Below are 10913 nucleotides of genomic sequence, written 5' to 3'. Positions count from 1 at the left end.
TTTGGTGATGGAGTGGGAGCAAAAAATACCCAAACCATAACCTAAAAATGTGATTTTTTTCCCTTTTAACGTATTTCTGTCCTTCCAGATTCGCCGGGCGGGCCTGGATTCGCTGGGCGAACGACACCAGTAGCAACATCACTATTTTGGCCATAACTTGAGAACCGTAACTCTGATTTGAGCCCGATTCGAAGCGTTGGAAAGCTTATTCAATTTCCTATCTATCAATGACAAAATATCGACCAAATTGATATTTTTTATTCTTTGATTGTGATTCTTATTTGTTGATGAGTTGGTTCCGTTGCTCAAAATCGCGCGTTTGAAGTCGTGTCTTCAACACTTTATTGCTCATGCTCCAAATACGCATCAATACCTACAAACTGAATAGAAAACTATCAAAAGATATACAAATGAATCAAAACACCAGTATAAATAAACTAAACGTATTTACACACTAAACGGGGGATTATTCAACAGAATTTACACAAAAACACGAAAAGTGCCACAAAACTATATATACAAAAGCACTACAAATAGGCACTTATCAGTAGGCCCATAAAGCATCATCAAGATGTTATGACCAGTCCTTCCTATAAGGGTTAACAATCTTTTCATGGATTATTTTTATCTCTCTGTTGAACAATTCAGCTTGCCCACTACTTTGGGAATGGTAGGCAGTAGTAACTTTGTGTCTAACCCCATACCCGGTCATCAAATCTTCAAAAAAGTTTATTGCAAAATTTTGTGTCGTCATCACCAATGATGGATCTAAGTGTGCAATGTTTATAGAAAATATTTTTAATAAAAAATTTGATCAAAATCCTAACATCATTAGTGTTAGTTGTTATTGCCTTTATCCACTTGGAAACATAATCCACATCTACAAGGATGTATAAAATTCCAAAGGATTGGGAAAATGGTCTCATAAAGTCAATGCCTCAAACATCAAGCGATTCAATTTCTAAGATATTAGTGAGATAATTTTTTTGCCTCATGGAAATATTTTCTAACCTTTGGCATCTATCACAGATTTTAACAAATTCATTAGCATCTGATTATACGAAATTACATTGCATATTCAACTCGACTAGCATGAATTATGTTACTGTTTTTAGTTCTTTATGTCGTATTATGTTGGTATTTCTAGTTTATTTCAGGTATTACCAATCCACAAAGCTTGCATGAGAAAAGAAGAAGAATTGGCAAAGAAATGAGAAGAACGGCATTCTGACAGAAAAGAAAAGAAAAATTGCATACAGAAGACTGTGGCCCTCACCACAGATGAAAAGTAAGTGTGGCCCTCACCACACATGTTGTGGCCACCGCCACAACTTTGTTCTCCAGACTTTATTTTTCTACGTAAGCCACGTCGTTTACGCTTGAGTAAAAAAGCCCAATTCCCCTAAATTCTCTCCAGTAAGCTGAATCTTCCCGACTATTTCTCCATGAAGCCACGACTCCGGATTCCTCTCCACGGAAGTTACAGAAGGTAATAAAAAGGAAGTAACTGCATGCAAGAGGGGTTCCTCAGTTTTTTCTCTGTTGAGAGCATTGTTAGTTTTTTAGGCAGAAGAAAATCTCACCTGAAATAGTGATAGTTTCCTACACCGGGGAGCTATTGCAACCTTAGTTTTAGATTTATATTTTGCACTCATTTGTATTTTTGAAGAAGCAAATCCTGCCGACATCTGTGGAGAATTGCAGACTTGAAGTTTCAGTATTAATTCCACTTTCCATTTTTAATTCCAGGTTTCTATTTAAGTTTGTTTAATTGTCTCTGTTATTAATAACCATGCTTACATATTTGTTCTCTCACTATTGTTGTATGTTTATGTCTGTAAGCATGTCCGTCTAATCCCTCTGATACCGGTATGTAAGAGTCATAGCACTGAAGGGATTCGGAAATTAATTGGCTAAATATTCACAAACCACTTTTCTGGTTTAGGTTTCTAATTACAAAATAAAAAAGTTTTGTTACGATTGTAAAAGACGAACAAAGGTTAAAATCAACAAAGCGAGAGTTTGAGATTTTAACTGGATAGTATTAACCAAACATTAATTTTAAATACAACGAGAGCACTTTAGAATTAATTGGTTTTTATTGACTTCCAAAAGTATTTTTAGATTCAAATGAGACAACGAGAGCAAGCATTTTGATTTAAGAATATAGTCTGAGTCAATAAAAACGAGAGTGTGAGATAATGGCTTTCAAATTAACAGTCTCTACTGAAAAGTGCTTTTAACAATTAAAAACTACGCCAATGGTTTATCGAATCCCCAAAGTCCGACGTATTGCATACCGGTGTCCCGTTATTTAATATTTCTATTAAAAATGAATTTATTTCCCATTTTCTCAAAACCCAAGAGTAATCATTAGCCTTAGATTTACAAAGTAACATTAGATAGCATTAGTTGATTATCAATCCTTGTGGGGTCGATATCTTTTAAAACTACGCGATTAGACTATTCACTTGCAGTCAATATACCTGATAGACTCATAAAGTCGTTATCAGCATCCTTAAATAAAGTTTATTAGCACATCTCTGGTTCCTCTTAAATAGGGATAGAAATAACATGATTGTAAAGCTTTAGCAGCAGTTCTAGTTCCTTTAAAATGTCCACTATATGGTGCATTGTGGCACGCTGGTAAGATTTGGCGTGCCTCTGGGTAGTCCACACATCTCCTTAAGAGTTGATCAACATATTTCTTGTATAGAAAAGGTTCATCCCAGTAGTGAACTCAAAAATTTAGGAGGAGGAAGAAAGATAAATTCCAAATAAATATAAAAATGATGGAAAGTGGTGTGATAGGAAGTGAGGGAGACCTCCCTTTATATTGTAGTTGGAATCACTCCAAAAGTAAACGATTCATGGGCGACATTATTTATTTAATCGATTAGCCTAATTGATAAAATACTTCAAATATGATCGTTAAGATTCCAAAAATAGAAGGTTTTGATATAGAGCCGTTGCACATCATTAAGGTGATATTCAAATTTTTTTAGGCGTAAGTTTGGACTGAGTTAATCGATTAGAATAAAGTCTTAATCAATTAAATAAGCCTTCCCCTCAGGCTATTTCTACAACTCTTAAGTCGTCTAGTTTAACTCTAATGAATTTTTGAAACTGTTTTCTCTTGATAATGTATTAAAAAAATGTTTTTTTGTGTGTGTGAGTTTCCTTAGTACTCTTAAGCTACTACCTTACTTTTATAATACTCGATTCACTCAGACAGACCGACGGCCAAGAGCTAGGGAGCTTTCATCTCTTTCTCTAAAAAGGCTTTAAGACTCTTATTGGATAGTATCTGATTGTATAAGCACTTTGATCTTGACTCCTCTTCTGCAATCACATTTAGATCCTCATGCATTATCGTCATCAAAACTTCAGATGGTGATCTTTATTACCTGCAAGCACATAGATCCACATTCTCCATTTTTTTTTATGATGACAATACATATCTCAGTAGATGTGGTAAAAGAAATAATATATTTGGACTGATTAAATTCCTCTTGAGCTAGATAGAAAATATACCTCCCCTTGAGAGTATACTTGTCCCCTTTTTCATTATTAAAAAGGAGTAACAAAATCAAAGCACATAGATCTCATGTTAAAGGAAGAAGTTAACATATAGAAATGGACAGTAGCAGTCCAGAGTAAGGTATAGGATCTAAAAGTCTTATTTCTCCCAACGTAAGGTAATATTCACTTACGAAATCAACTGATACGTATGCTTTAGAGAATATTTAACATTACTAATAAGATGGTCCTTAAAGGTCCTCTAGTTTTTTAGTTAGACATTGGTTTTCTTAAGTTGGCCTCTTTTATTTAGACTTTTGACATTCTTCTTTCCATTGATTTTAACATTTCAATGATGTTCTCTAAGGGATACCTGGAAAAGTAACAACCCTTACTTCTACCTGAAATTCGGGCACTTACACAACAGATGTCAAGACAAATGTCCTAACAACACACAATGTCAAGAGAGATGTTATAACATCCGCTGACTTACGACACAATTATCAAAACTGAACTAAATGCAGAAAGATAAATAACACAGTAATAGTTAACCTAGTTCGGTGCAACAACACCTAATCTAGGGGCTACTAAGCCAGGAAGGAAATATACTATTAGTATTACTAGTTTAAAGCATAAACAATCCTAGTTTACAACTTCTATCCTAATCCTTACTCTGTGCAACTTCTATCTAGAAATCAACATCTAGATATGAGAAATCGACATTTCACTTCCAATCACCGCAATGATAAAAAGTCACACACCCCGGACCAGAGGAACCAAATAGAAAGATCACACTTTCAAATAAACAACACTTATCCAAGAACCTTAACTAAGAACAATACTTGATCTTGCTTAAATGCTTTGATCAAGAACAATACTCAATTCTTTTGCTTAAAAGCTTCAAGAGTGAGAACACACGTCCACCTCAATATATCATAAGATACACGAGTAACACAGATAATAGAACACACGAAGAACTTGAAAGACTCCCAAAACAATAAGCCTTATTTTGCACACGCGGTTTCTATTTGTGAGTGCTTTCAAAAATAGGTTTCCCAAGTTCTTATTTATAGAATCTTGCAGTATGAACTTGTACTATGAAATAAATTCAATATTCTCCTTTTTGAAACTACTGCAAGCTCTTCACATAAAATATGAAAAAATCAAATCAAATCAAATCAAATCTTAGTTTTCTAAAAGAAATCTCAAAGATTATTTTTCTTAAAACCAAGACAAATCTACAATTGTCCTAAACATTCCTTGATTCCCTGCGCCTGTAATGAGTATCTAAATATTCCAGATTCTCATATTTTTCAATCAAATCTTTCAAGGCTTAAAAATCATTCTGAACTGTCAGGATGTTCTGGTGTAGGATATCACAACATCTATCAAAACACATAACAATTGAACCTGTTATGACAATAAGACAAGATGTTTCAACATCTTGCTCAATATCAGTTAAGAACCATGTTTTAGCAAAATTATGACAATCAGAAAAACCATGGAACTAACACTACCTACAGGGGTTAGTTCACCAAAGGTAATATGTATGAGTTCTTCCATAGTCATGATACGTTTTGAAAAAGAGATTTTAAAAGGATTTCATATTAATATTTTTATTGACCATGCATATAGAGGAATTAAACACACCTTATTATCTTTGTTGCACAACTTACTTAATATTAAGTAACTTGTGTGATAACACTATAATTAATCAAGACAACTAAAGGGTAAGATTAGGGATCTTACAAAGACTCAAAGATATGATGATTTTGTCTTGTTATTATTAGGAAAATAATTTGTTTCCCCTCGTAGGAGAGGAACAATAGAGAATTATTTATTCACTTGAAGAGAAACTGTCGGTATCCTTATCTACATCATAATTTGACTTTTCTATCTTTGGTACTCGTATCTTTGATTCCTTTGATGTTAATGGAATACATATTATGAGTGTACATCCTTCTATTTTTATGTTCATAATGTTCTTTATAAAATTATGAAGGAGGATGTCCTTGTTTGCTCTTATGACTCTTTCTGATAAAACAAAACACGACAATATGGTCGTCTTTATTACAGTAATTACATTTTACGGTTTCGCACTTAGATGTTAGTTGGGCATTACAAATATTGCTAAAGCTTTTAATATTGTTCTTAAGTTCATAACCAATACCACTTTATAGTAAGACGCCCTTTGATTTCCTAACAAAAGATTCAAGTTATTTGTCCCTTTGGTGAATTTATCAAGTGAGTTTTGAAGATCATTAAATTTATTTTTCAAACTGTTTCATTGCTCACACTTGATAGATTCGTTTAACCTCTTATTAGATCATATTCTCCATCTTTAAAACTTTCTATTTCTTCCAACAGGTTTATTTTTCAATTCAAGGGAAGAGATAATGTCTTTGGAGATAGAGATAATTTGTTCTAATTTACTCATTTCTTTTGATATCTTCTTACAAAGGCAAAATAAATCTTGATAGGAAAAGTAAGAGGTTACCTCGTCGTCTTGATGATTTTCCATGAGATAGAGATTTGCTTTTTCTTATCTGAAGATTCTATTTCATCTTTCCCAAGATATGTCGGCATTCAACTTTTTAAGCATAGTTGAATGAAAATAATAATTATTCAAATGTTGTATGGCTTAAAAAATCAATTTAAAATTAAAAAAGGTAAAAAGCTAACCTATTTTAAACATCAAATTTTGATAGATATGCATTGATAATATAAAATAAGTTTATACTATATCTCGTGAAATTTAACTCATTCTATTTTGAATTTGTAGGTGAAGATAAAAATTGATGTTAAGTTGTAGGAGAAGCTAAGATGCCTTTTTTTTAGAGGTGTTTGAGAATGAATGAAATATTTAATAATAATTAATAATATTATTTATAATTTTTAATTTATTTTAAAATATGTTTTTTCGTAAGCAAGATGTATTAAAAAGAGAACAATGAGTTCTCGGAAACACTTACAAAAAAGCCCGACAAGGCGCGATAAAGAAAAATTACAAACCAATTAGCCCTTACGATAAATAATACAAAGAAAATTTGCTAAAACCGTAAAAGTTACAATTTGATCGAGTAATATTCCCGATGAAATATGTGATTAAAATTACAAACCAATTAGCCCTTATTTTAAAATATGTGATTAAAATAAATATGTGATTAAAATTATTCACGTGTCAGTTTAAAATTGTTTATGTGATTTATTATGTTAGATTTTGTCCATTGAGATACATGAGGAGATTCAAAATGAGCATGAGATTTTTTTTTTTAATTTTTAAGAAAATTAAAAGTAATGTTTTAAAATCGAACCGGAGAAAGAATCGTTAAAACATGCGGATCATGGTTGAATCGGTTCAACCGTGGTTGAACAGTATATTAAATTTAAACTAAACAATAAATAAATATATTATTTATTATTAAATATCCTAATAAATATATTACAGTATATTTGTAAAATAAAATTCTCAAATAAATACGATACTAATAAACAAGCTTACGAAATAAGAAGAATGCAATGTAAGACCCAATAACAAATCATAAAATTAGTTAAGAACCTATATGTATATATTTGTCCTAATTGCTTAACTTAAAACTATAAGTTCTTCATGAGTATAATCTTTCACATCTCTTTAAAGACCAACATCAGTTATCTTGTGTCCACAAACATTATATTATTTCTTCTCTTTCTATTACATTTACATTGTCTTCTGTGTTTCAATTTTATTCTTTATTTTCCATTTATACAATTTTAAATGTTTACTATAATTAATTTTTTAGATTTAAACAAAGAAATAAAATAAAGTAAAACATAAGAAAAAAAATTATCTTTCATTTTTTAACCTTCTCGTTCACCAAAACCGGTCTCAATTTTACGGTTATTTTAGTTTATTTTGTGCTTGAAGCAATTTTATCTTAATTTTATAGACCTAACCGTTTATTAGTCCAAACCTAACCGAATTAAACAACGGTTCAAGGTTGAACCGGTTCAACCGGCCGGATCAATCCGGTTTTTAAAACATTGATTAAAAGTGAATATTAAAATATATAGACACAAATATTTTATTTAATTTTTTAAATTTTTTTTGAAATAGTATATAACTTCAAAATAAATAAAAAATATGAAGTAGGAATGTTTAATATTTTTTTTGAAATTCTACATTGAACTCGAATTTTGAAAACCAAACGAACTAGAAGGGAGAAAGATCCCCTAACATTAGGTATGAATGATTAGCATTCACAACTCAAAGTAGAATCTCATATATAAGAATGAGGGAAGAAAAAAAAAACTTTGTAACTGAAATGCTAGAAATGCGGGTGATATAACCAACTCAACCTAACTATCAAACTTATGTGGGTGAAGTTTCTCTCTGGGTTCTCTTTTTCATCCTTCTCCAACCAGAAACTTCGTTAGGGTTTCGCCGTGATTTCTTCATTCTCATCGACCTCTTCTTCTCTTCTCTCTGCAACTCACGGTTTGTATTTTCTTCTTCATTTTGCTTCTGCATCATGTGTGATATTTTGTCGTTCCATTTGCGTGTTCTTTGTTCCTGATTTTGAATTATAAGTTTCCTTTGTTCATTCTTCCTCTACAACGCTCGCTCTGAATTTTTGCTTGTTCACTCTTATTTTTACTTGTTCCTTCATTTGCTCGATTTGAGGATTTCAGTTGCTCATTGTGAACTTGGCGGTGTTAGGAATCTTTTTACTTGCTCACTGTGAATTTGGTGTTATGAATCTTCTTGCTTGATCTTGCATGTGCTCACTGTGAATTTGGTGTTAATGATAACTTTGCTTGTTATTTCAGCTCTCGTTCTGCGCCGCACTCGATTTGCAGCACTCGCAGCTCTAGCTTCTCGTCGTATCCTTTGTAAGTAATTATAGCTTATTGTCATCTCCTTTGTAGTAGTCAATGTTATCAAGAGTTAGATTAAATATAACCTATCCATTCTACAAATTGTTAACATAACTATATTTATGTGGAACTAATTGTTGATAGTGTTTCATGTGGTTTTGATGGGTATAGAGTTACTCTTTGGTATATGATTCAATTTGGTAAACAAGATGTTTGTTGAAATGTCACTGTGAATTTGGCTATGGTTTGTTGAAATTATTTTAACATGCTTGCTACTAGGTATTATTTGTTGATAATTTCTTGTTTGGCTTAATTGTAAACAGATAAGAACACATATGATGTTGTAGTTGTATTCTTAAAACTTAAAACCCTTTCAATACCATAAACCCTTTCACCTAACAATGAATTCAATGCCATAAACCCTTTCACCTAACAATGAACACTAACAATAGCATTTTAGAAATACTTTTCTTCTTCTTTTTTTTTGTTGTGTGAAATTAGTTTGGTTAATCTAAGATAAACATAGACTTTTAAGTTTGATTAAATTTTGTTATTTTTCTAATGCATTCAGTATGCAGTGTCTTAGTTCTGAATCTTGTTGCAAATGTTTTCTCTATCATAATTGGTTTGTTGAATTTGTTTTCTTGTCACGGGGAAGTACTTATATTTGGAATTACTAGTTCTAAATCACATACTTTAGTCATCATAGTAAAATTCATTACACCATAATAAATAATATTGGTTCATTTATCTTTATGTTTGTTTGCAGGTGATAATAATGGCATATATAAAACCCTCCATAGTTATTTCTTCATTTGCAGTTTTGGCCTTTTTCATGCTGTGCATCTCATATGATGTCCTTACAACTATCCCTTATCTGGTTGCGTACATCAATGCTGCGATGTCTTTTGTGTCTTTTATTCCGATCTTCGGTTATAATAACGACGATTTCCTGACTAACTATTTTATGAAAAGAGGTCTGTTTCACCTTTTCCTGTCCGTAGTCTTCATGTTCTATGGCTACTTTATGTAAGGCTTCCAGGTTTTCCATTAGAAAGGAGAAGTGCATTATATAGATATTGGCCTGTTTTAGGAACACTGCTTCTATAACTACTAAAAGTTAATGTGACAAATGTTGCCTGTCTTTCTATTCACATCTTCTATATCACAACTATTATTATTATTGTTGTTGTTATAGTAGTGGTATTTTGACTTGTGGTGATATCTATATCACAAATGAAGCTTTTGAAATTTGAAGGCCAAAAACTTCAGAACTTGAAAAATCTAATTTGAATTAGTTTATATGTTCTGTTATTTAATAATTCTGAATACTATATTTTTGTTTAAGCTAGCATAGTATAAGCATTTATAGAAAACAATTTCTAATGATAAAACGAAAAGAAAAAGCGTAATTCAAATACTTCGTGAAGGCAAAAGTTGTAAACTATGAATTGTTGTTGTTTCACTTGTGGATTTTGGAAATCAACTATTGGTTTATGATATTTAAACATTTGGTTTATGGGATTTTCACATCTTAGTTGGGCAAAATCCAATCATTTCACTACTACGCTAATGTTAATGATTAAGCTAGCACCAGAATCCCTCGCCCTAGAAAGCTTGTTTGAGGACTTTGACGGTCTTTGAAATTTTGGTAAGTTAGCAAAAAGTTTTCTATCCTCTAAGACAATGCTATCAAGGTTGATAGCAAGCATTTTCTCATCGTTAACATTCCGAAAACCCGCGAAGCCGTATCTCCTTCCCCTTCTATCTCTTCTAGGTGGAATAACAACCTCCTCTAACTCTCCATGCTCTTTCAGTTCAAAGAACAAGTCATTTGCTCTCCACTTGTCTCCAAATTCCGTGATAAAGAAAGTTGTTAACTTTCCTTCGTAAGCTGTCTTCCTCCCGCCGTTCGCCACATCCCAGACCTCCTTAACACCATTCCTAAATCCTTTGGTGATAAGCGATCTTTCGCTGAAGTCACGATGAATAGGAAAGCAGTAACACAGAAGAACGGAGCTGGACCGGTAAACCGATCATTCTCGCTGGAGGCGGAGGTAGAAGATCTTAATAGATATGGGAGGGCGTTCACAGGGGTGGCGAGGAATTCAACAATGGTGGCGGAGATGAAGAAAGTGTTTATCGAAGAAGGAATTTTCACCATTCGAGTCACGCCGTTGGGACCTAATCTATGTTTGCTTGAAGACCTTATTCACGGTGAAGTTGAGATTTTCTTAGAGGAACGTAAAGAGTGGTGGAGTCAGTGGTTTAGTAGCATTCGTGCTTGGAAGCCTTCTGATATAGATTCGGAGCGTTTTGTATGGTTAAAAATATCGGGTCTACCTTGTCACGCTTGGGGCATAAAACTTTTTAAAATAATAGTTGAATCCTTTGGTGATTTCATTAAGTGCGACGATCAAACAGTCACAAGGATTAGAATGGATGAGGCAAAGTTTTTGGTCAAGACCAGACACAGAGCTTTGATTAATGAAGAGTGCATTGTTATAGTAGATGAAGTATCCTATAGGTGTTTCTTG

General features: G+C 32.5%; 1 long non-coding RNA gene across 1 annotated transcript; it reads left to right on the top strand.

The window, feature by feature from the left end:
- The first annotated feature begins 7751 nt into the window (after positions 1 to 7751).
- LOC131647365 (uncharacterized) lies at positions 7752 to 9559 on the top strand. The gene is made up of 3 exons (XR_009297804.1): positions 7752 to 7996; positions 8329 to 8391; positions 9146 to 9559. It is a non-coding gene; the product is annotated as an uncharacterized LOC131647365 (long non-coding RNA).
- Positions 9560 to 10913: the final 1354 nt, after the last annotated feature.

Source organism: Vicia villosa, linkage group LG2 (assembly GCF_029867415.1).
Source record: "Vicia villosa cultivar HV-30 ecotype Madison, WI linkage group LG2, Vvil1.0, whole genome shotgun sequence".
Lineage (NCBI taxonomy): Eukaryota > Viridiplantae > Streptophyta > Magnoliopsida > Fabales > Fabaceae > Vicia > Vicia villosa.
Note: the sequence above shows the minus strand (reverse complement) of the source record. Positions and strands in the feature narration are given on the sequence as shown.